The sequence below is a fragment of the Diceros bicornis genome, chromosome 20 (genome assembly GCF_020826845.1).
Source record: "Diceros bicornis minor isolate mBicDic1 chromosome 20, mDicBic1.mat.cur, whole genome shotgun sequence".
Lineage (NCBI taxonomy): Eukaryota > Metazoa > Chordata > Mammalia > Perissodactyla > Rhinocerotidae > Diceros > Diceros bicornis.
The window spans coordinates 47,021,161-47,048,513 of NC_080759.1; the positions used below are offsets into that span (position 1 = coordinate 47,021,161).

Below are 27,353 nucleotides of genomic sequence, written 5' to 3' on the forward strand. Positions count from 1 at the left end.
ACTTAAAGCAATTCTAAAGCCGTGTTGTCTAAAGTTTGCTTAGCTGATCAACATACTCCAAAGTTCAGGATCTTTACTGCAATGCTCCATGCAAATCTTCCCAGAAGGTTCCCCAGAAGATGCAAACATGGAGTGCTGTGCCCTGAATCTCAAGCCCACCACCTCCACCCCGGGCGCCTACCTGTGATAAATCCTGGTTTCTCAGCAGGTACATATGACAGTAAGTTATCTTAATACTATGTATAAAAAGAATTTACTTAAATCCAAATTTATGTGCAAAACTAGCCTCCTTTTGTTATATATTAATTGATACTTTATCATATAAAGGGTAATATGGTTTATAAGTAAACCACCAAGTTTCAGAAAAGTGTATTATTTGTAAGAACTCAAGGAAATTTCATGATTTTATTTTCAGTTGTACAGTGTTTTAGATTAAACTGAGATTAAGAGTAATTTAGTTTTTAATTATTTCTCCATGACAGCCTGTACCCTACTGTACATGCCAATTTAAGCAAATACAATGCTATTTAGATTTCATACTATATTACATCTCCAATAAGATATGTGACTAGCACAGTCTCATTAGGAAATTCTCCAATTACTAAAAATAGGGATGTTCAGGAGGATGGTGTTTGCTTAAAAATGTGCAGCATAATTCTCAGAGATTCTGATGTGATATCCCATCCAACAAATTTTAAAAATTGTGCTTATAAGAGTTGACTCCTGGAAATAATTTAAAAGATGTACTCTAAAATAAGAATGCCAGGGATGTAAGTACGAGGATATTCATTGCAGCATCCTTAACAATTTAAAACAAATCCTGACAACAGCCTGTTTGTCAAAAACAGGGGTCTGATAAATTGTCATTTGGGTCTATAATGAAACGCTCTACTTCTAAAAGGAATGAAGTGTATCCATAGCACTGACATAGAAAGCTTTACAAAATATATTAGGTGGAAAAGCACAGAGCCCTGTATATAATATCATCATTTTTGCACAAATAAAAAGTACATCTATATTCTTTTTAGTGCATGTGTCAAAATGTAGTATACTGAAAGTGTACAAAAGAAAATGCGAACAGTGATTATCTTTGGGGTGATGGACTGGGAGTCCAATGATAGGGTCAATGGATATTTACCTTGCACATATATCTAGTATATGTATTGCTTTCATTAAGAAGATTAGCAAGGATAATTATTATTAGAAAAATCAGAATATTTTCTGGAATAGGAAAGAGGAAGAAGATAGTGCGGTTGGGAATGTATTCATGGGCCCAAGTATTTTTAAAGATACTGAAAAACTTCTGTTGCTTAACCTGAAGAGTAATTACACAGCTATGGCTTTACAGTTATTCTTAAAAACGTAAATTCATTTTTATAATTTCTTATATATATGTATGACATATTTGACAAAACAAAATTTTATAAAATGCAAACTTTTATAAAGAAGTATAATATTTCACCTGCATATCTGTACGCTATTTTAAAACCGAGTTTTCTGATTAAATTTTCTGCTCTCAAAATAATAGTACAGCATTTCTCTTCATTTTATTTTTTTAAGTTAATTTATTACAAATTCTGCATTATACTCCAAGAGATATAATTTCTATTGCTGAAATATCATTCCTTTTTGTCCTTTAAAATATGGTTAACTGTGAATACAATTTTTATAAGTTAACAAAGCTCTAAGATAAACTTAAAAGCTATGCATATATTTTTTGCCTCTTACGTGTCATTTTTTTCTGTGCTATGAGCCCTATTTTTAAGAAAAAATATTTTATAGGTACTTATTTATTAAAATTTAAAATTCATTACTGGTTTGCTACTAAGTTTTTAGCTTACTTGCAGTTCTCACCAGATGCAGAATTTTCAGATCTTATTATGAGCACTAGTTACTGTCTTTTCATAAAGTTATCTGGAAACATCATTACATACTCCACACTTTTAATTTCCTTCATCGTCACTGTTCCTGGCCTCAAGTTGAGTTTTTCTGCATATCCTGGATTCTGTTATAACATCCAATCTTTTTTTTGTTTTTAATTGGTATTAAAGTAACTTTTGAGCAAGGAATGAGTAAGACAGAATATTTCATGTGTTTGGAGTGACCTAAAAATAAGAGTTCACTGTGTTACGGCAAAAGGTACTTGCTAGCTTTATATAGACGTCATATGTTCATCATGCTCTAATGTCTTCCTGAACATAAAGGAAAACTACATTGTGAAGCTTTTTTTACAATTTGGTGTGTAGCCATGTGACTGAGTTCTGGTCAATGGAAAGTGTCCCTTATGAAAAGATGCAATCCCCACTTCTCCTGTCATGTACCCAAAGAAGCCATTTGTTACAGAAAGCAAAGGCGCTTTTACAATGCAAGGAACTCAGATCTTAGAACACTCCCTGCAGGAGAGGTGTGGGCAAGAACTGGCTTTCCTGCATCAAACAATGAAGTGAGTAAAACATTCCTTTATTTATTAAGCCACTGATATTCCAGGTGTGACTTGTTACCTCCATAGAACGTACTTTCCTCTGTCTAGTACAGAAATAGATATCTTGAAAGGTGCTGCTATAGAAAAAAAAAATCTTATAATGTAAGGACTAACAAGAAAACTGATTTAAAAGGCTTAAAACTTGGGTAATTCTTCTATGCAATAGCAAATATGTGGTAAAATATTTACTTGCAGTAGGCTACAAATATTGTGAGAGCAAATGAGCCATGAAATAATTGGATGAGTGGACAGTGTAAAGGAAAGGAAATACAGTGTCCAGAAATGGGAGGGTTTTTAAGATAGCAAAAACTGAGTGCTTTTAGACCCCAAACAGTAAGGATTGGACTTCAAAAGACTTTGACAGCAAAGGCCTAGTAAAACTTTTTAGATATATAACGTGACTTAGGGTAAACATCGGATTTAGAGTGAGACTTCCTACCTATTGTTTTTCAACTGCTTCAAGGTGGCTTCATTGAGGTAAAGAAACATAAAGTGAGAAAAAACCATATAGTACTTTTTAGAGTTATATCATGAAGAGAACTTTTGGATAGGACAATGTTTGGAAACAAAGATACACGAGGCTGACTAAGTCTAATGTATACATATCTATATCTATATATCTATATCTATCTATATGCACACAAACCATGAGACTCTTCCTCCCCTAAAATAGCCTTACATTGTTGGATATTTACTAAAATCCTTGGTGGGATTTGGCTGTGGAATGTGTGGATGGAAGAATGATTTCAAGATAGTTTTTCAGTCACAGCAAATCCTTCATAAAAGGACAAAACAACTAAGCAATTATAATGACAAGGCAGAAAAACTCCAGATAATATCTTAAAAAAAAAAGTGATAATTATCTCATAAACCTCAAAATCCAAGAAGCAGAACCACGCTTGACGACCACTGACATGATACGAGGAACTCTGTGGGATGAAACCAAAGTCAGTAAAACTGTAGATCATCCTGAGATCCAAGGGACCCAGAAGTCCCTAACAGAAAAGAAATCTTCATCCAGAGTGGAAACTTGGGGGGATGACTTAAGGACAGGATATGAAATCGGGAAGAGTTGGATGAAGACCGCAGGACTGAAGGAGGTCCAACAATGCTGGTGCGGCCTAATAGGGCATAGCGCATGAAAGTAAGCAGCCCAAGTTCTGTTATAGAGCTGAGACCAGGATGAGGAGAAACCACAGGGGGGAGAATCAAAATTATGAAGGACAGGAAAACTAGGAACAAAGGTAAGAAGAGATTCAAATACATGATGAGGAAAGAAACAGAAAGGAAGTTCTTAGAAAATAGACAGAGTGTATTTTTTAAAACACTTTTGGTGCTAACAAAATGAGAACCTTAGAATCATGACGCTAGAAAATTTATCCTGGCCCAACCCCCAATCACCTACATGGAAGTCTCTACGTAAATGTGTGGAAAAGCATTGTGTTTAAACACGAGATATGAACAAGGAGCGTTTGAAGCTCAGCCAAAGAGCAACAAGAAAAGAAAGAATAGTTAGCCAAATGACATCCCGGCAGACGTGAAGATACTAGAAAGACATGGTCGCAAAACACGAACATCAAAAATATGATATTTCAAAATAAGCTAAAAGAAATCAAGAACACGATAGAAGGTCTGAAAGAACAGTATAATCAGAATTAGAGAAACTCAGATCTGAATGTGTGGACAAAAACAAAAAAAAAAAAAAGGAAAATGATGAAGGCAAAGAATTGGAATTCAGTAGAAAAGATTTAGAAAGAGAAGAAAAAAATTATTGTGGGAAAGACAACTAATTGAAAGTAACACAAGTGAACAGAGATTAAACAGATTTGAGAGGAAACAAAGGATGTAGGAGAGAGTTGCAGAAAATCCAACAATGGGGACCACACACAAGAAAAGTGAAGCAATGGAAAATAACAAATGCTAACATCTATAATTAAAATAAACTTTCTTAAATTAAAAAATATATTCAAACATACATATTTAAAATAAATACTATGTATTTAGGGAAATTATCCTCAACAATAAAAACATAAATATATTCTTATAAAACTACTAAACTTAAAATAAAAAGGAAATATCATCGGGCATCCAGACAATGAAGCCAAAATTACTTATTAAGGAAATAAAATCAGGTTAGTAATGAGGTGTTTCAAGTTGTCTGCAAACACAGACGTGGACATGTGAAAGGTGGTTATGTAAACCATGGAACACATCCTCCACACGTGTGCTTAAAGAGAATACACTTGAGAGTGACGTCAGCGTCATGGTGGAGTGAGCTTTCCTGTGAACTCTTCCCCCCATAAGATACAACAAAAGGAACAGTCACAGGCCAAAAATGGAATCCCAGACAGTGAAAAGCTAGATCGGAAAGATCCACACTGCCGCACAGCTGAGAGTGGAACGTGCTGGGCCCCTGGAGGAAGTGGGGAGAGGTAAGGACAACTCCTCTCCTCCCCATCAGATCAGCAATCTGGTCCCGGAGGCTGGGGGGGTGGGGGGCGGCCCTCTGCAGGGAAACCATAGCTCTTCGGGCTGTCTCAGCCAGTGGGAAACTCCCACACAGAGGACTCAGAAGAGCCACAGGGCTACCATCAACATCTGAGCACCCCAGAGAGCGGATAACAAGGGGCAAATGAGAAGCCCCCCATGCCAGGGACCCAGAGGGCGAAAGACAGAGCTCCTCCCTCCCCGCAAACCGGACTCTGCAGCTCGGCCGACCAGACCAGACCAAGTGATCCTCGGCAGACCAGATCCAGCAATCAGACCTGCTGATTGCAGGGGAAAAACCGCAGCAGAGTGCAGGGGGCTCAGATTACGCAGCCCTTTACCACCACACAGTGGCAGAGGGTGGAAATTGCAACCAGAGATTTCCAGGATGAGGAAAAACAAAGCCAACACAGGAAGCACAATGCAAAGATATATGAAATCACCAGACCAGAAGGAAAATGACAAGCACCCAGAAACCAACCCTGAAGACACAGAAATCCATAATCTAAACGACAGGGATTTCAAAATAGCTGTCATAAAAACACTCAATGAAATACGAGAAAACACAGACAAACAATTCAATGAGATTAGGAGTTTCTTCACAAAAGAGATTGAAATCATAAAGAAAAACCAATCAGTGCTGATGGAGATGAAGAACACAATGGAGGAGATAAAGGAGAATCGGGAATCTTTAAAGAATAGACCTGACAATATGGAGGAAAGAATTCGCATTTTAGAGGATAGGAATACAGATATACTCCAGATGGAAGAGGAGAGAGAACTAAGACTAAAAAGAAATGAAGAAAGTCTCTGAGAAATATCTGACTCTATTAGGAAATGTAACATAAGAATTATAGGTATTCCTGAGGGAGAAGAGAGGGAAAGAGGAACAGAGAGCCTATTCAAGGAAATAATAGCTGAGAATTTCCCAAATCTGGGGAAGGAGTAGGAAATACCAGTAAGCGAAGCCAACAGGTCACCTAAATATATTAACAGACAAAGGCCCTCTCCACGACACCTAGTGGTTAGGTTAGCCAGAGTCAAGAAACAATATTAAGGGCAGCTAGACAAAAACGAAAAATAACGTACAAAGGAACTCCCATCAGGCTCTCAATGGATTTCTCAACAGAAACTTTACAGGCTAGGAGAGACTGGAATGATATATTCAAAATACTGAAAGACAAAAACTTTCAACCAATAATACTGTATCCAGCAAAAATATCCTTCAAATATGATGGAGAAATAGTAACTCTCCCAGATAAACAAAAGCTAAGGGAGCTCATGGCCACGAGACCCCCACTACAAGAAATACTCAAGAAGGCCCTCAGGCCTGAAAAAAAGAAGAGAAAGGGAATACAAAGCTTGGAGCAAGGAGAAAAATAGGTAGATAAACTCAGAAAAATAGTAGATCTTTACCGGAATAGGTGAGTAACCACTTAAATACTAAAATCAAAGATCAAAGGAAGGAATTCACCAAAAATAAATTTAACCTCATCACTATAAACACACAGCCACAACACAAGATAGAATAAGGTATAGCAAGAATGACTTAGAAGGGGAAGAGGAAAGTGATTGAATTGACTTAGTATAAGGAAATAGGAAGCCATCAGATAATGGAATATCTCATACACAAGAATTTTTACCCAAACCTCAAGGTAACCACTAAACAAATAATCAAAACAAAACCACATATGATAAACAAAGAGAAAACTAGAAGAGTCATAAGACAGAACAACCAAACTGAATTGGCAGTCCGAAACAAATGGGACAAGAAACAAAGGAAACGCAGAAGAACCAGAAAATAAGTGACAAAACAGCAACATTAAGCCCTCATATATCAATAATTACCCTAAATGTAAATGGATTGAACTCTCCAATCAAAAGATACAGAGTGGATGGATTAAAAAGCAAGACCCAACAATGCTGCCTCCAGGAAACACATCTCAGCACTAAAGACAAGCACAGGCTTAGAGTGAAAGGATGGAAGACAGTACTCTAAGCTAATGGCAAACAAAAGAAAGCAGGTATTGCCATACTCATATCAGAAAAAGTAGACTTCAAGATAAAACAGGTTAAGAAAGATAAAGAAGGGAAATATATAATGATAAAAGGGACACTCCACCAAGCAGACATATTACTTATAAATATATATGCACCCAACATAGGAGCACCAATGTACATAAAGCAACTATTAACAAACCTAAAAGGAGACATTAACAACAACACAATAATAGTAGGGGATCTTAATACCCCACTTACATCAATGGATAGATCATCAAGACAAAAAGTCAATAAATAGTAGACTTAAATGAAAAACTGGATGAGATGGACCTAGTAGACATATACAGAGCACTCCATCCAAAAACAGCTGACTACACATTCTTCTCAAGCACACATGAAACATTCTCAAAGGTAGACCATATGTTGGGAAACAAAGCAAGCCTCAATAAATTTAAGAAGATTGAAATCATAACAAGCATCTTTTCAGACCATAATGCTACGAAACTGGAAATGAACCATGGAAAAAAAACTGGGAAAGTGACAAAAATGTGGAGATTAAACAACATGCTACTGAACAACCAATGGATCATTGATGAAATTAAAGGAGAAATCAAAAACTATCTGGAAACAAATGAAAATGAAAATATGCCATACCAAACCATATGGGATGCAGCAAAAGTGGTCCTGAGAGGGAAACTCATAGCGATACAAGCCTACCTTAACAAACAAGAAAAAGCCCAAATAGGCAACCTTAAATTACACCTAACAGAACTGGAAAAAGAAGAACAAACAAAGCCCAAAGTCAACAGAAGGAGAGAAATAATAAAAGTCAGAGCAGAAATCAATGAAATTGAGACCAAAAAAACAGTAGAAAGGATTAATGCAACAAAGAATTGGTTCTTTGAGAAGATAAACAAAATTGACAAACCCTTAGCCAGGCTTACTAAGAAAAAAAGAGAAAAGGCTCAAGTAAATAAATTAGAAATGAAAGAGGAGAAATTACAACGGATACCACGGAAATACAGAGGCTTATAAGAGAATACTATGAGAAAATATATGCCAACAAATTGGACAATCTAGAAGAAATGGATAAATTCTTAGACTCATACAACCTCCCAAAACTGAACCAAGAAGAAACGGAGAATCTGAATAGACCAATCACAAGTAAAGAGATTGAAATAGTAATCAAAAACCTCTCAAAAAATAAAAGTCCAGGACCATATGGCTTCTCCAGTGAATATTATCAAACATTCAAAGAAGATTTAATACCCATCCTTCTCAAACTGTTCCAAAAAATAGAGGAAGATGGGACACTTCCTAAATCATTCTATGAGGCCAACATCACCCTGATACCAAAGCCAGGCAAAGACAATACAAAGAAAGAAAATTACAGGCCAATATCGCTGATGAATATAAATGCAAAAATGCTCAACAAAATATTGGCAAACTGAATACAGCAATACATTAAAAAGATCATACACCATGATCAAGTGGGATTTATACCAGGGACGCAGGGATGGTTCAACATCTGCAAATCAATCAACGTGGTACATCACATCAACAAAACAAAGAATAAAAACCACATGGTCATCTCAATAGATGCAGAGAAGGCATTTGACAAGATACAACATCCATTTATGACAAAAACTCTCAACAAAATGGAAACAGAAGGAAAGTACCTCAATATAATAAAGGCTATTTATGACAAACCCACAGCCAACATCATACTCAATGGAGAAAGACTGAAAGCCATTCCTCTGAGAACAGGAACGAGGCAGGGCTGCCCACTCTTACCTCTCCTGTTCAACATATTACTGGAGGTTTTGGCTAGAGCAATTAGGCAAGAAAAATGAATAAAAGGAATCCAAATAGGTAACGAAGAAGTGAAACTCTCACTATTTGCAGATGACATGATTGTATATATAGAAAACCCTAAAGAATTCATTGGAAAACTATTAGAAATAATCAACAACTACAGCAAAGTCACAGAATACAAAATCAATCTACAAAAATCAGTTGCATTTCTGTATCCTAATAATGAACTAACAGAAAGAGAGCTCAAAAAGATAATACCATTTACAATTGCATCAAAAAGAATAAAATACCTAGGAATAAATCTTACCAAGAAGTTGAATGACCTATACAATGAGAACTACAAGACATTATTGAAAGAAATCGATGATGACATAAAGAAATGGAAAGATATCCCATGCACGTGGATTGGAAGAATAAACATAGTTAAACTGTCTATATTACCTAAAGCAATCTACAGATTCAATGCAATCCCAATCAGAATCCCAATGACATTCTTCACAGAAATAGAAAAAAGAATACTAAAATTTATATGGGGCAACAAAAGACCCCGAATAGCTAAAGCAATCCTAAAAAAAAAGAACGAAGCAGGGTGCATCACAATCCCTGACTTCAAAACATACTACAAAGCGATAGTAATCAAAACAGCATGGTACTGGTACAAAAACAGACACACAGATCAATGGAACAGAAGTGAAAGCCCAGAAATAAAACCACACATATACGGGCAGCTAATTTTCAACAAAGGTGCTAAGAACATACAATGGAGAAAGGAAAGTCTCTTCAATAAATGGTGCTGGGAAAACTGGACAGCCACATGCAAAAGAATGAAAGTGGACCATCTGCTATCGCCATTCACAAAAATTAACTCAAAATGGATCAAAGACCTGAAGGTGAGACCTGAAACTATAAAACCCATAGAAGAAAATATAGGCAACACACTATTTGACATTGGTCATAAAGGAATCTTTTCAGATGACATGCTTACCCAGACTAGGGAAACTAAAGAAAAAATAAACAAGTGGGACTATATCAGATTAAAGAGCTTCTATAAGAAACCAGAATCAAGATGAACAGACAACCCACCAACTGGGAGAGAATATTTGCAAAACATACATCTGACAAGGGGTTGATCTCCATAATATATAAAGAACTCACGCAACTGAACAACAAAAAAACAAGCAACTCGATCAAAAAATGGGCACAGGAAATGAACAGACACTTCTCCAAAGAAGATGTACAGATGGCCAATAGGCACATGAAAAGATGTTCAACATCACTAATCATCAGGGAAGTGCAAATCAAAACAACACTAAGATATCACCTCATGCCCGTTAGAATGGCTATAATCACCAAGACAAAAAACAACAAGTGTTGGAGAGGATGTGGAGAAACAGGAACCCTCATACACAGCTGGTGGGACTGCAAACTGGTGCAGCCTCTATGGAAAACGGTATGCAGATTCCTCAAAGAATTAAAAATAGAGATGCCCTATGACCCAGCCATCCCACTACTGGGAATCTACCCAAGGAACCCGAAATCAACAATCCAAAGAGGCTTATGCACCCCTATGTTCATTGCAGCATTATTCACCATAGCCAAGAAGTGGAAGCAACCCAAGTGTCCCTCGACTGATGATTGGATCAAGAAGATGTGGTATATATATATACAATGGAATACTACTCAGCCATAAAAAAAGACAAAATCGGCCCATTGCAACAACATGGATGGGTCTGGTGCGTATTATGTTAAGTGAAATAAGCCAGAAGGAGAAAGACAAACACTGTATGATCTCACTCATATGTAGAATATAAACCAACACATGGACAGAGAAAACTGTACTGTGGTTACCAGGGGCAGTGGGGGGTGGCGGGTGGGGGGTGGGCACAAGAGGTGAAGGGAGTCATATGTATGGTTATGGACAAACAAAAATGTACAACCCAAAATTTCACAATGTTAAAAACCATTAAAACATCAATAAAAAACAAAAATCACACCAAAAAAAAAAAAGAGCGAGAATACACTTGATAGAGACATTCACAGCTTGTTAATATATTTTTCTTGTAAAACTAATGCTATAATTTTAATCTAGTTCCAAATACACAATATACTGATTTTTTTATGGATTAGGATTATTCTAATTTTATATCTGAATCATTTAATATATTTGCTAGCTACGAGATTTTAGAAAAATAAAATTTTTATGTTCCATATTATTCATCTTTAAAATACTCATAACATGTCATTATAGCATTGAGAGTTATAATTATTAGTATTTCAATGCCCTGCAAGCTATTTTAGTAATAATAGTCCTTAATTATAAGGCCTCATGATATTAATTATTTTTCCTGTGCTTAAAAGTTGTTTTCTTTGCTATAAGCAAAGAACATCAGATAATTTTACAAAGATTAGAATTCTAATATCTATTTCCATTATTCAGCTTTGTATATTTAATTTTTTAATTGAAATATAATTGACATGTAGCATTATATTAGTTTCAGGTGTAATCATGATGTTAATTTACGTGTAGTTGATATGAAACTACTTTTCCTCTAAAAGACTTTTGAGGAGTGAAAGAAGAATCTGGGCTAAAAAACCTTGATCTTGCTGGAAAATGTTTCTAATCTGATTAATGCACTAAGGCTCTCAGTTCTGCATGAAGCAATTACAGTGGCTTAAGTCGCCAAATTCGTGTATCAGCAGCCTCTTCCCACCCATTCACATCCCCATCAACTTCAGCACTCATGTAATCCACTCTTTTCCTTTAAATAATAAAAGGTGAAAAACAGGAGGCCATGTGACTTTTTTTTGAAAATATAAATAGCTAACCCATTAGGAAAAGAGTTTTATCAGGAAAAATGTATAAACAAGATGAAGTACTGAATTTTTATTCTGAGAAAAAAAATCAGTCCTAGGATTATGGGTAGTCAATAAAAATATTTCAAAATGTAAATAGCCACTAAATGTTATTTTTTCAAGGTCAGAAAGAAATGAGTCTTTATTAAATTGGTTTCAGTGAGTACTATTATAATGAGGAATATCCTAAAACCAGCAAAATGTGAGATAATTGATGGAAGGAAGTGGGCTTTTCTAAAGTAATTTCTATAGTAAAAGAACATGCTTGTTTCTATTTAATGAAAAAAGAACATAGGGTAAGCTTTTATGGATGTTCATATGGAAAATGACACAACAGGATTTCGCTTAAGTAAATCCAACAGCGGGGCCGGCCTGGTGGCTTAGCGGTTAAGTGCTCGAGCTCCGCTGCTGGCGGCCCGGGTTCAGATCCCCGGCTTGCACCGACGCACCGCTTCTCCGGCCATGCTGAGGCCGCGTCCCACATACAGCGACTAGAAGGATGTGCAACTATGACCCACAACTATCTACTGGGGCTTTGGGGGAAAAAAGGAGGAGGGTTGGCAATAGATGTTAGCTCAGAGCTGGTCTTCCTCAGCAAAAAGAGGAGGATTAGCATGGATGTTAGCTTAGGGCTGATCGTCCTCACAAAAAAAAAAAAAAGAAAAAAGAAAATCAACAGCAAATAAAATAATATATGTGAAAATAACTTCTTAATTCTCAAGAATAAAAAACTATGTATACCCAAGGTAGAGATTTGAAGTAACATAAAGATACTGGTTCTCCTTTCTTGTACAACTAAAATACAAATTTTATCAAAAGTACCTAAAGCCTCTTCAGCAAACAAAATATTTTAAAACAGTCTCAAGCTTGGTAGCAATATGAACCTTAGATTTTTTGCTAAGCACAAATTAGGGAAACTAAGAATATATTGATTTGTCAAAGTGGTTCAGAATCAGAATTTCAAATATGCTATATTTTGAAAATACTGTCCAAGTTTAGTTGCTCTTCTGTCCAACCTGAAACAAAACAAAACAAAGCACAAGAGCTTTTATAATAATGTGAAATAATGTAAAAATAAAACATGCACATATCTACCAACCAACATTTACTTTTACTCCAACCAACGGAAGTACACTTGGCATATTTTTATCTCTCTCTATATCTATATATAATAACTATTCTAACTCATGCATCATGTCAAACTCATACTTATTTATATATAGAATGAAGAAAATGTTCTTAAGTACTTACTCCTTATCTACCAAGAGTGAAGCATAATTTATCAAAAAACATAAAGTTTTCAAAATCATAAAAGATTGACTTAAAGCTAAATGAGAGAAAAGCATTACAAAAATAATGTTTTAGGTACAAATAAATGCATTTACTACAGTATATTTTACGCAGATAAGTGGAATATTTGAACAAGAAAAAAGTTGAGTGAAAACTTGCCAGGTTGCTTTAGAAATGTATCACGGAAATGCTCAGGAAATAAACAAATTTAGAGTTCTGTCTAAATGCCTCTGATAAATTGTTCTTCCAAAACTTTCCTGAACTATAGACACCAGTTTTACTCTATGATTTCTGTGGCAATTAAAGTGTTTCTCAAAGGGTTCTTCAATCCATGCTTATAAATTTGCTTGAAACAAGGAAATCAGACAGGCGAAAAATTGAAAGTGGCTATTTTCATTAACACATGTGTAGCTTTTAGCCACATTTTACCACTTGTTAAGTGTTGAGTATTCACAGGAAAAACATAGGTGGGAGCTATATTTCCAGAGCATCTAAATATAAGAGATAGGGAAAGCAATAGATGATGAGCTGGGAAGTTACTTATTTTACAGAATGTGAGAAAGATATGAAAATGAGAGATAAAAATACATAATATACTTATTACATTGACATTGACTAAGGTGAAATTGTTCAATGGCTCCATATCAGAAAAAAAACCCCAAAAAACAAAAACAAAAAATGCTCTTGGCTATACCTTCATTTAGAGACTGTCAGAAAAATAGAGTAGTTCATAGATTCTACGTTATCTTGTGATATTTCAACTCAGTTTAAAGGTCAGAAATTATTATGACAAATATGTAACTGGCAGCATTGTATGTATGCAAACATCTCTATCATTCTATCTCACAAAGCATTGAATTTTTTTTCATAATTAACATAACATTATTCTATTCCACATGGCATTATTTGTTAATCATAAAACTTTCGGTAAAAAATAACATGAAAGAATATGTTTCAAAATACTGAATACACGTGTAGTAAAGCAGAGTGAGAGAGGCCACATGCCATACTCAGCGACACTGTATATGTATCTGCCTTTGGGAACTTTTGTTTTATGAAACTAGGCTGATAAGTGTATGTGACCAAAACCCACAGCATATATTTTCACTTTTTTGTGTTTGGGTTAGAAATTGCTCTCACATTTAGCAGCATTCACAGAGCCACTGCTCTGAAAACTTGGGATCGAGGGACAGAGCCAGGGAAGTGTGATTGGATGTGGGTGACACTCCGCTCAGAGCAGAGCCGTGACGGCTCCTTTGAAGATGTTTGGAATTTGAGAACTTTGATCATAAAGGCAGCATCAAAGCCGGAGCGTCCGAGAAGAGTGCCTACAGAGCATGTGAGACCAAGGCAGTGCCCAGTATCTGGCAATTTTAGTTAGGATTTAGTGGAATTTCTGGTTTGAGAGCGTTACCCTGGAGACATTATTTTTGTATATAAATCAAAATTTCAGAGATGCAAATGTGACGTCACATAATTTGCGAATTCATCATTCACTGACATATTTAAAAAATCAAGCAACTTCCTTAGCAATAGGGATACCAAAAAAAGACTGCTACTGACCCTTTATCATCTTCAATAATATTTGAAATTTCACTGCTTCTAAGGGAAATTAGTTTCTGTAGCAAGTCTCGATTCTCTTCAAACCACTGGCAGATGCTGTGATGTGCTGCCGACACCCCTTCAAAAATGAAGTCTTATTCCTCTCACACTTTTGGGAGTGCTGTCAGCAGACAACCCTGATTTATTTCCCCTCTTGTAACCGTCTCACTGGCAGTCTGTGTCCAGTGACTGACTAGTCATATGCTATGTATATTGGTCCCATGCAAGTATTAGTCTGGTTTCACAGGTGGCTAGTTTCTAGACTCTAGCCCCATTGTAGGCCATCATTGAAGGCCATTCATCTTCTCAATGCCTGTGAGGTCAGTTGTCATTATAGGGCAGCACAGCCTCTCCCAGGACCCTCTCCTGTGTCCTTACTTTGCTGCACACAGGTGTTCAGTCCCAGACAATCCTCTGCCCATAACTAATATCTGTCAGACACTGTTTACCAGAGAACCCCACTCGTGATAAACCCAGTTCAGCTATATCAGCAGATGCTCCCCTAGACCAGTCCTCCTGTGTATTTTGCCCTTACTACCTATTTTGCTTCCTTTGATTCACCTTTGCAAGAAAAATGGAACAGTGATAGCCCTGGTAGCTAACACAAATGAGCATCTTATTACTCCCTCTTATTCAGAATCCAAATTCCAAGGAATTACAAACTCATGTGCAACCACGAGAAAGAATGCAGGCCCTAGATTCAAACTCTAGGTTACAATCCTCATGGAACCCACATATGGGGTTTATCGGAGTATTAAACGTGGGAAGATGTGTTAAATACCTAACACCTGGTAAGTGTCAATTAGAGTGACCAATTGTCCAAGTTTGTTGCACCCCCATTTTCAGCGCTGAAAGACCCATGACTAGGAAACTTCTCAGTCACAGGCATATGGGGACAGTTGGTCATCCTATTGCCAATACACATCAGCCATTATTATTAAGTATATAAAATGCAGAGCAGTGACTGAAAATTTTGTTGCCTGTGGCAACTTCCAAAGTAGATTAAAACATATTTTAAAAGCTTATATGATGGTTCACACAAGATACTATTAAAAATATGAGTCTTCTTGCAGCTTCCCATTTTCACTTCTTATTCTTGAACTGGAAGCATAACTTTTTTTGTGTGTATGTGAGGAAGATTGGCCCTGAGCTAACATCTGCCACTCCTCCTCTTTTTTGCTGAGGAAGACTGGCCCTGGGCTAACATCCATGCCCATCTTCCTCCACTTTACATGGGACGCCGCCACAGCACGGCTTGGCATGCACTGCCTCGGTGTGTGCCCGGGATCTGAACCGGCGAACCCCAGGCCGCTGCAGTGGAGCGCGTGCACTTAACTACTTGCAGCACCGGGCCGGACTCTGGAAGCATAACTTTTAAAATTCCAGTTTTCAAATCGTGAACATTTAAAATGTTAATGACTTAAGACAATACTCTATGTTCCCTGCCTTTTGGGGCTCATTTAAACCACAATCATCAGCCCATTGAGAAAATTTTTCCTCTACAGCTTTTTGTCACATTGGGAGTATTTCCCCTTCTCGGAAAGACATTGAGGAAGTGTGAAGACCCATATCCAGGGAGCAATTCATCTGTGCATAAAGTTTTATATATTTATAATACTGAATGCAAATGAAAAGCCATTCCTCTCAGAGAAAATAAATCATACTCTTCTTCCTAAAATTTTGGTACTTGAAATAGTTTTATTTTACATAAAAATTCATTTTATAGTTACTATTAGGAATTTTTCTCACTTTATAGAGTCATGTTTTTAGCAAACTCACCACCTATACTTCTATCCCCAACAATTTACTCTGGCTTCTCAGTGGCATTTGCAACCATGATTTCTCTCTCTTTTGAAATTTTAAAGTAATTCTAAAGTATTTGTGCCACCCTGTTGCATCATTTTTGCTGTTGTTATAAGCTATAATGTAAGCTTTGACTTGATGTGGATAAGGTAAAATTAAATCTTAGGTGGTTCACAAGATCTCCACTCATGATGAGATTTTCAGTTCTCTGAATAATAACAGGAGGTAGCAATTCCCAGGGCAGGTGCTCAAAATGTCACAGACTTACTTCTCTATTTTCTATTTTACTTGTTGTACAGAGTATGATAACCATACTCATATGCCATAATTTGTAATAAAATCAGTGTTAAACAAGAATTTTATTAATAAAGTAAGCTATCTAGGATGTAAGTTGTAAACAATAGTCAATATTTTGCGAAGTGGCTTTAAATAGTTGGTCATAATAAATAAATGAAGTTCACAGATGAAGATGTAAGAATGGTCAGAAGAATTGATATAGGATTTCTGGTTTTAGCTCCAACCTACAGAGCTTAGAATTCAGCATTCCTGCCTTAGAACAACAACGAAAAAGCTGGACAAATAGAAAAGCAATGATTTTTCAGACTCATCTGAGAATAGAGGTTGCAGATCAAACCAGCCACCTTGAAATCTGGAGAGAAGTTACTTCCAGGTAGACATAGGATCTAAGATTTGCTTACCTGGAGTAGACGCCGCAGGATGCACTAAACCAATAGGAACATTACAGCAGGAATGTTCATGAACTGCTGGAGACCAAGTGTCCGCTAACATGGGAACCTCCTGGGGCCACAGTCTTGGTCCCTTTCTCCAGATGCTTTCACAGGCTTTTACTACAGGTTCTTTCTCAGGTCTTCATTGTGAAGATTAAAGTTAACCCCTATGACTCCAACGGGGAGACAGAAAGAGTAGCCATTGTGAAGTTCAATCAAAATTTTCTTCCTAATAGAGCAAAAGTTGAGTTTAATCTTAGGTAGGTCATTATCAGAGGCCAACAGGGAGATCCCATTCTGGCTGATGCATGGGAGACGTTCCCCCACCAGCCCTACTCCAGCCCTGTTCTAGCCTCCCTGTCTCAATTAAAAAGAAAAGAAAGAACACAATGAGAGAGGAGAAGGCTTCAAGGACATAGATGGAGAAAATGGAAATACACCTGCTGCAGCTTGGGAAGGGATTAAGTGGAATGGGAAAAAAACTCTACTGCTTCGAGAGGGACAAAAACACTTGTGAAGGTCATGACTCCAAGACACAGGGTGACTGTGCGCTCCAAAGACTGAGAATCAATCAACAGACTAGAGAATGCCTTACCTCCCCCGACATCCTGTGACCATGCTAACAAGACTTCGGAGCAACAGTGAATCACAGCCAGGAGAGCTGCAGAGGACAGACTCTTTCTGAGGAAAAGCACAAAGGGACGCCCTAAAGTCAAGAGGTCAGTATAGCAATTTGATGTCTTTGGAGCCCAGGGCTGCAAAACATACCAAACACAGAGGAACCCGTGGAGAGATCAACATAAACTCTCACATTAAAGTGCCTTAGTACTTACTGCCCTATAGACCACATCTGGCTCACAACAAAAAATTACAAGGCATGCCAGAAAAGCATTCGATAAAATTCAACTTCCATTCATAATAAAAACACTAAATATCTAGGAATATAAAGTAATTTTCTTAAACTAGAAAGGATATATATAAAACACCTACAGCTTACATTATATTTAATGGTGAGAGAGTGACTGCTTTGCCTCTATGTGAGAAACAAGGGAAATATCTCCTTTTTCCCTGCTCCTATTCAATAAAATACTGAAAGTCCTAATTAGTATAATAAGGCAAGAAAAATAAATGAAAGACATGAAGATTCAAAAAGGGTGAAATAAAATTGTTTTTATTCACAGACTACATGATTATCCATACAGGGGGAAAAAAAAAAAAAAAGGAAACTCCTAGAACTAAAATCCAAGTTTAGTAAGGTCAGATACAAAAACCAATATAAAAAATTTAGTTATTTTCCTACATACTCACAATAAACAGATATTCAAAATAACACCAAAAAGGAGAACTTAGGTGCAAGTCTAACAAAATATGAGTATGCCCTGTATGCATAAAATTACAAAAGACTGATGAATGAAACAAATAAAATCTCAATAAATGGGTAGATAGTCCATGTTTATGGATTTAAAGACCCAATATTGTTAAAATATTGATAAGCCTTTGTCCAGACTAACAAAGAAAATTCGATCCATGTATTCAACATAAAAAGCAATAAATTCAGGGGCCGGCCCGGTGGCGCAAGCGGTTAAGTGCGCGCGCTCCGCTGCGGCGGCCCGGGGTTTGCCGGTTCGGATCCCGGGCGCGCACCGACGCACCGCTTGGCAAGCCATGCTGTGGCGGCGTCCCATATAAAGTGGAGGAAGATGGGCACAGATGTTAGCCCAGGGCCGTCTTCCTCAGCAAAAAAAGAGGAGGATTGGCGGATGTTAGCACAGGGCTGATCTCCTCACAAAAAAAAAAAAAAAAAAAAAAAGCAATAAATTCACAGCAGTCTTTTTGTAGATATCAATATATTTATTCTTAAGTTTATATGGAAAGTCAAAGGAAGTGAAGTACTCAAAACAATTTTAAAAAAAAGATGGAGGACTCACATTATCTGATTTTGACTTACTAAAAAATTATAGTAATTTAGAGACTAGTAAAAAGATGAATATGAAGATAAATGGAACAGGACAGAGACGATGGAAATATCGTAACACAAATACAGTCAAGTGATTTTTGATGGGAATTCTATGGAGAAAGGATAGTCTTTTTAACAAATAGTACCAAAATGATTGAACATTACATATTTTAAAAATGAATTTCAACACATATTTCACACATTACACAAAATTAACTCAAGAAGAACAATAGAAATAAATTAAAATGCAAGATTATAAAACTTCTAGAAGAAAATATATGAGATCTGTGTAATTTTGAGTTTGCTGGTGAGTTTTTAGATACAACACCAGAAGCATAATCCATTGAAAGAAAAAGGTAAATTGGAATTCATTGTACATAAAATGTTTGCTCTGTGAAAGATACTATTAAGAGAATGAAAAGACAAGTCACAGACTGGGACTAAATATGTGCAAATCACATATCTGATAAAAGAGTTGATTCCAGAATATATAAATTGTATTAAAATTCAATGAAGAAACAAATAACCCAAATATTAAATAGACAAAAGAACTTCACAGACACTTTAGCAAAGAAAATATACAAAAGGAAAATAAGCATATGAAAAGATACTCAGGATAATTTATCATCAGGAAAATGCAAATTAAACACAGAAATAGATACTACTACATATCTATTAGAATGGCTAAAACTATCGAACAAAAAAACGAAAATACCAAATGCTGAAGAGAATGTGGAACAATAAGAATTTTCATACACTGCTGGTGACAATGCAAAATGGTACAGCCATTTCGAAAGTCAGTTTGGCAGTTTCTTATAAAATCAAACAAAGACTTGAGGCATGACTCAACGATCATACTCCTCGGTAATTCTTCAACTGTTTTGAAAACTTATATCCACTTAAAAACTTGCACACAAAACTTTATAATAGCTTTATTCATAATCACCAAAACCTGGAAACAACCAAGTTGTCCTTCAGTAGGTTCATGGATAAATAAATTGAGGTACACTCATTAAATGGAACACTATTCAGCAATGAAAAAGAACAAGCTTTAATTTATACAACAAGGTGGATGAGTCTTAAATGCATTTTTCTAAGTGAAAGAAGCCAGACCAAAAGGTGACATGCTGTATGATTCTATTAATGAGACATTCTAGAAAAGGAAAAACCACAGGAACGGAAAAGAGATCAGCGGTTGCCAGAGGTTTCATTAAAGGGAATACATGACTAGGGGAAGCTCAGAGGATAATTTCAGTTGGTAGAACTATTCTATATGATACAGTAGTGGCAAATACATGATGCAGTGCCTTTGTTGAAACCCATAGAACTTCACAACACAAAAAGTGAAACTTAGTCTATGCAAATTAAAAAAAAATCAACTACAAGCTCTGGGGAACGCCATGATGGAATGCAAACTGTGACAAAAGTATTCAACTGTATGACAAATATATGACATAACCTTATTGAAGGAGGTGGGAGGAAAAGGTACTGACCTAAATAACTTTAGAAAATGATCTTTTGACTGGAAACTCGCAGCCTAAGAAGAAAAGTTACTGAAGATATACACTATACTCTAGTTGGTCAAGTCATTTCTCACAGGTATGTGCGTTAACAATTCCGAAACTTCTGTGATCGTATACTGGAATTGAACTAACCAGTAAATGTATGGCAGATGGTAGGAGCCAGATGTCTCACTGATGGAGTGTGAGGTTACAAATCAGCAAGGCGGGAAGGCTAATATAAACCGTGTGGTAGCTTATTAGAGTTGAAGACATCAATAATATATGGATAGTTTACAGAAATAATTAAAGAAATGTGTACATACATAGGTTAGTATAAGTATATATATTTCTTAACTTTGCCTGCTGAGAGGGTCTAGAAACAATGATATTTCAATAGCAAAGAGCAAATTCAGCCCACATCTTAGTTTCTAACACTGTTCTCCAATAAAAGAAACCAGGACTTGTTGGAGAAATGGTTGATTCTAGGTCTCAGGCAGGGAATATACCAACTGAGCCTGGAGCAGCTTGTCCTGACAGAAAGTAGAAAGTAGTCAAAAAACAAAAGGATAGGAACATGTGAAAGGGACACAGGAGCCAACCTGCAAGAGCTCCCAACGGCCAAAGCTGGAAATTTTGAGCAACAAAGTAAATAGCATAGTATTAGATTATACCCAAAGTATAAAATAAATATCCATGAGTGTATACTGATATCAAATCTAGCAGACACTACTTCAGCCAGCTGGGCAAGATTGATGTCATCAGTGATGTTATGTTGATAACGTGTATCATTGATAAGACAGGGTAAGAATAGCGCTTCACCTCTGTGGTCTTTTTCCCAAAAGCCCATCACCCCAATCTAAGCATGAGAAAAACATCCTTGGAACTTAGGTGATATGAGGAAGTCCAAACTAGCCCCCATGAAGAGACAACACAGAGAAGTCCACATGGAGAGGAACTGAGGTCCCCAGTTGACAGCTAGCCTCAACCACAAGACATGTTGAGTGCACGCGCTCTCAAAATATTTTAGCTCCCTGCCTTTGTATCTCCCAACTGAGGATGCAGCTATCACAAAGCAAAAATAAGACATCCCCGTTGCAGCCTTTCGAATCCCCAACATATAGAAGTCAGGAGCACAATAATAGTTTGCTAAATGCCACTTAGTTTGGGATAATTTATTATGCGTTCGTAGTATTGGCGGAAAAAAGTCTCAAAAATATGTTGAATGAAAAGAAGCAAAACACAAAACTGTAGATATGATTCTAGTACAGGCAAAATTAATCTATAGTGAGTAAAATCAGAACAATGTTTACTTGGAGGGGGGTGCTTACTAGAAAGGAGCATGAGGGAACTTTCTTGTGTGATAGAAATAGTCTATGTCCGGTTTGCGGTGGTGGCTAAATGAGTATTCATTTGTCAGAACTCATCAGATGTACCCTTTACTAAATTTACTGATATTAATTATAACTCAATTAAAAAAAGGAGTGGGAAAGAGTTATAGATTGAGGCTTTTCATCTTTTACTGACAGCACAGTAGACTAAAAAGCATACATTTATATATGTGTATTACCAGATGAAGGCAGTTGAGGTTAAACGTTCAGATTTAGTTGTTTTATGTATATTTGATATCTTCCTAAAACCTTAACATTATATGGACCAAATTGCTTAAATAACACAACTATAGGAAGCTTCTGTTTCTGCTCAAAGTGTACACATCCAGATGCTATAGCAGGGGTTAAAAATCGTACGCATTTGTGCTACATCCAGCACACAGACCTGTTTTTTTTTGGTTTGTTTTTGTTTTGGGCCTAAAACAATTTAAAAATTAAAAAATAATTTTCCACCATTTAAAAAGTTGAGCAATTTCACGTACAAATTTGATTTCCCACTTCTATTAAATAAGCAAAGTTTCTTGCGACATTGGCTCTATTCCTAGGTGCTATAATCAGCTGTATCTGGAGGAAAAAACACTGTCTTCTTTTCAGGGAAAGTCCGTGACCTTTATTTCAATAATTGCTTGGATTCACTCATTTTCTTTTTCTTCCTGGCCTTGGGAGGAATTTGAGTTTGCTTCCTTTGTCCCAGGCATTCAATGTGCACTCAAGAAATATGTCAATGTGTATTACTTGGATACTAACACCTATTTCTCAAGTAAGGATCAAACCCTAAGACACGAAAACACCAAGCTTTGCATCTGGTCTTATGTAAAAATTAGGAAGGGATTGTGCTTCACGCTGCCAGAATTCAAGCAAAAAAAGTCCCTACGACTGTGTAGTTTCAGGACGAAAGATGTCATGATTTCATTCTAACTTTTTCTGAAGTGAGTCCCTAATCTCAGATTTTTCATCTCAAACTCCTTCTGGAATGAGATGCCTTAAAATGTTGTAAAAATTAATAAATATACGACTTTTTTCTTACTAAAGTAAATTTCTCTTTGATTTCTCTGTGGTATAATAGACAATAAAATTCAGTATTCTAAAAATTTCTAAAACAGATTTTATCTATTTGCTTGTGCTTTTTAACAAATATTTCTTGATTAAAAACAACAAAAAATAGTTGTTATGAATGTTTGCTATAAAATGATACCAGTGGCCTTGCCTACGATCACATTGAGAATGTCATCACATTTGGGGGCAAATTGGTCTGATTCCATATCCCATGCCAGTAATGTACCATTTAAACCACTTAAAATTGGTGATGGCTTTTTAATGAATACCTGATCTGTTGTATTCAATATTTATTCAAGAAAGACTTGAGTGCGTGTCTACTAAATAACAGAGATGACAATAAGAACAAGAGAGAGAGGAGTGAGTAGGGCAGATTACATTCTCTCAATAGCCTATGGTCAGTAGTTAAAACTGCAAGTTAATAGTTCTATTTTAGGCTACAAAGTATTTCACGTTCTAACTTCTCACCTTTCAAGCTTCGCTGTTGATCCCAGTGAAGTGTTTTTATAGTGTACTTCACTACAGTTTCTTCAAAGAGAAGTCAAAGGCTACAATCCTTTGATAAACCTCAAAGCTGATACTTTAAACTGAAGAGTAAGTGACTTGGAAATGGAGTTACATGTTTTTTTATTCTCCTAACATTTTTTTCACATAGATTATTCTGAAATTTTATGTAACAAGATGCCAGAGGGCAAAATAAATAGACAAAATTGTATTCTTCATCCTAACCAAACATCAAAATGTAGATGTTTGTTTCGAGTATTGTAATTCTAATTTTAAAATTTCAATCAAAATACTGTGGCCAGCAGGGTGGTACAGTGGTTAAGTTCGCGCGCTCCGCTTCAGCGGCCTGGGGTTTGCAGGTTTGGATCCTGGGCACGGACTACGCACCACTTATCAAGCCATGCTGTGGCAAGCATCCCACACATAAAGTGGCAGAAGATGGGCACGGATGTTAGCCCAGGGCCAATCTTCCTCAGCAAAAAGGGAAGGATTGGCAACAGATGTTAGCTCAGCATTAAGCTTTCTCACCGAAAAAAAAAAAAAAATTCAATCAAAATACTGATATAAAAGCAAGTCAATAAAATGAGTAGGCTGGAGAAAACTAGAATTTTATGAAATCATAATAAATATAGTAAGTTAAAATTTAAAAATCAAATCTTGCATTCAACAACGGCTCTCCCAAGACTATAAAATATTATGTCTTCTTCACCAGTGTTCACCCCAAGTTCTGATTCTGCCTGCAGTGAAATTTGCACAGCCACGGATACTGAGTTTAACAAATTCAGAGAGATGAGTATGTATATCTGGAGAGGAAGTTTCTGTCATATAAATCTTGGGTTTTAGTCTGTAAAAAAATTTAGTCCTCATTAAGATAAATTAAAAAAGCATTTAAATATAACATGATTATATCTACATCTTAAATCTTACATGAATATTTAAAGGAAAATATTATTTTTTCTTTTGAATTTAATACTATGATAATGGATCAAGAATACTTGGTGAAATTCAAGTACCACTGCCAAGGAAGAACAGTCATTATCAAATGCAAATAAACTAGCAACTCCTTAGAACTCAGAAGTCTATACCTGTCTTATTGTGTAAGGACAAAGCAAAAAAATAACATGACAATCACATTGCATCCTCTTATGGTTGTTGAATCTAACTTGGATGCCCTGATTTTTTTCAGTAGTTCTATGAACATTGTTTCCGATGGGTTAAGATATAAAATCTCGTTATTCAGGCCTGCCCGGTGGTGTAGTGGTTGAGTTTGCATTCTCCGCTTCGGCAGTCCAGGGTTCGCAGGTTCGGATCCCGGGTGTGGACATATGCACTCCTTATCAAGCCATGCTGTGGCGGAGTCCCATATAAAGTAGAGGAAGATGGGCACGGATGCTAGCCCAGGGCCAATCTTCCTCAGCAAAAAAAGAGGAGAATTGGCAACAGATGTTAGCTAAGGGCTAATCTTCCTCACACACACACACATACACACAAATTTAAAGATAAAATAAAATCTCATGATTCAGTTAGTCATTCATTCAGATAACAAAATTAATTTCAGAATTAACTATTTTTAGAGAAGTCTGATTTGTAGAAGAGTAGAATTTTTTACTCCTCAGAAAGGTCGTGAAAAGCAGGAGCAGCTTTATTATTCAACTGCACCAAGAGCTTTTCCTAGAAAAAAATTGTAGAAGCTATAAAAGGCAGTGTGAAGCACTCTACCCAGGTAATAATTCTCCAAACTTCCAATTTTCTTTATGATTTGACATGTTCACAGAATAAAAGCAGGGAGAAAAATCTTTTTTGACTCTATTTCCATTTAAATGGGACCATTTGAGATTGAACATCATTAAAAAAATTCTCAAGCAAAACTGGAACGTGGGACTCTTGGTTGTATTTCTCTTTAAAGTTATAACTCTTTGCAAACTGAACTTCATGGTTTCCTCAAATGCTGGGAAACTCGTTTAACTATATTGTATGTGAACTTGTCGACAGATTTGAGAAAAGCAATTTTAAATGTCTGAATGAGAAAGCACTGAGGGAAAAAGAACAATCTCTTTAAATGCAATCTCTGTGTTAAGATGCATTTTTATTCCCTGTAATGTTACCATTTGATGTACATATAATTCCTAGGATAGTCAATTAAAAGATTAAAAGACCCTGTGGCCACATTATGAATTATAATTATTTGAGCAATCTGGTGTTCTGGTAGATAAATGGCTATGTCTGAAAAATAGCTTGAAAATAATGATGTTAGTACAGAGGGAAATCAAAATATGTTTTTCTTGTTGAACTCAACACTGTGACATAATTTCTTAAGCACTTTGTCTTTCGATGGATGTCAGCTCTTTGAGCCACCGGTTACTGACTTTTAAATTTTTTCAGAGGAACTCTGAAGATAAGTATACCCATTCCTATTTAAATTGCATCACAGATAAGAATCCTAGTCTATAAAAACAATCTACCCATAAGTGCTTACCACACACTCCTTTAGAAAAGCTTCAAAGCGTTTTCTCCTGCTGCCAAGATCAACTCTAACCTTTCCAATCTGACCCTTTTCGAATCTGATTGCATTTTCTATATTTCCTCTGTTAGCAGGCATATGGATCCAATTCTCAGTCAGTGAACACTCCTGTCTTTGAGGTTTACAAGCATCATTTTAGTCATAAAAACTTTACCAGCAACAATGAGTATCTCATCCTTCTGGCAAATCCTAGCAGTCTACCTGGAAACACTCCATTTGAAAGTTGAGACACTTTCCCAATTAAACATGAAGCCCTTTAAATCCAAAAATTCAATAAAGAGAAGAAATTTAATATTCTCTGTCACAGACTTAGTTTATAACCTATACTAATCCAGTATGAGATGTTAAACAATGGTCCTCCTAGTAAAAATTACAATGACAGAAGCTCAGTTCAATGAACAGCAAATAAATTTACTATGGAATAGAATGAAGCACTGTAATTAAATTTTATTAGAAATGTATGGAGAGAGGCGGAGTCAAGACGGCGGCGTAGGCAGACTCTGAACTCACCTCCTCCCGTGGACACAGCCAATTTACAACTACTCGTGGAAAAATTACCGCTGAGACAGAACTGAAAACTGGATAAGAAGAACTCCTGCAACAACGGACAATCCTAACTGGGGTGGAAGAGGCAGAGACTCCCTTCTGGAGAGGAGAAACGCCGCCTTCACAAGCCGCCAGCTTCACGGCCGCCGGGAGCAGCTCACAGGTACGCAGCCTCCCTGGAGGCGCGGGGTCCTGAGCCGGGGAGCGCCCCCGCTGTGGGCATTTTGTGGACCCAGCACAATCGACACCAGCGGCATAATATCTGACGTTGCCTGCTACTAAAGCATTGGGGAGGACCCCCAGAAAACCCGGTTCACAAGGAAACTAAAACTGGCTCTTAAAGGGCCCGCGCACAAACTCACCCGTTGCAGAAAGCATCCTAAAATCACCAGAAAGAAAGGTGTACAGTGCTTTGGTGACAAGAGACTCACCTAATAGGCCCTGAGTGCATCTCAGTGAGGGGTGAGACCTCTACAGGGACTGGGACATTGGCGGCGGCCATTGTTGTGGCCTGGTGTGGGCGTGCTGACACAGACGCCATTGGAGTTCTCCCTGGGGCCTGCTAGCCCAGGGTCTGCCCCACCCGCTAGAGCACCGATTTAATCCAGCTCAGCCAGGGCAGGCAGCCCACCCTAGAGACTGGCCCCACCCAACAACAAGCCCTCAGGCAACATGTGGGCCTGCATAGATTGGTGACTGGATTCTCTGCAGCCTGGCAACTGAGCCGAATTTAGCGGGGCAGGGTGTGCACAAGGAGCAGGTGGAGAGTGTGGGGCGGTGGTGGAGTGTGTGGGGCTCCTGCCTTGGAGAGACTGGGT

The 27,353-nt window shown here is 37.0% G+C and overlaps 1 long non-coding RNA gene across 1 annotated transcript in view; it reads right to left on the reverse strand.

Annotated features, from left to right (window-relative positions):
- LOC131419280 (uncharacterized) overlaps positions 1–27,140 on the reverse strand; it is a 44,503-nt gene extending 17,363 nt beyond the window's left edge. Inside the window, exon 1 of the long non-coding RNA XR_009223187.1 lies at positions 26,967–27,140. This is a non-coding gene — a long non-coding RNA (uncharacterized LOC131419280). The remainder of the gene's footprint in view (positions 1–26,966) is intronic.
- Positions 27,141–27,353: the final 213 nt, after the last annotated feature.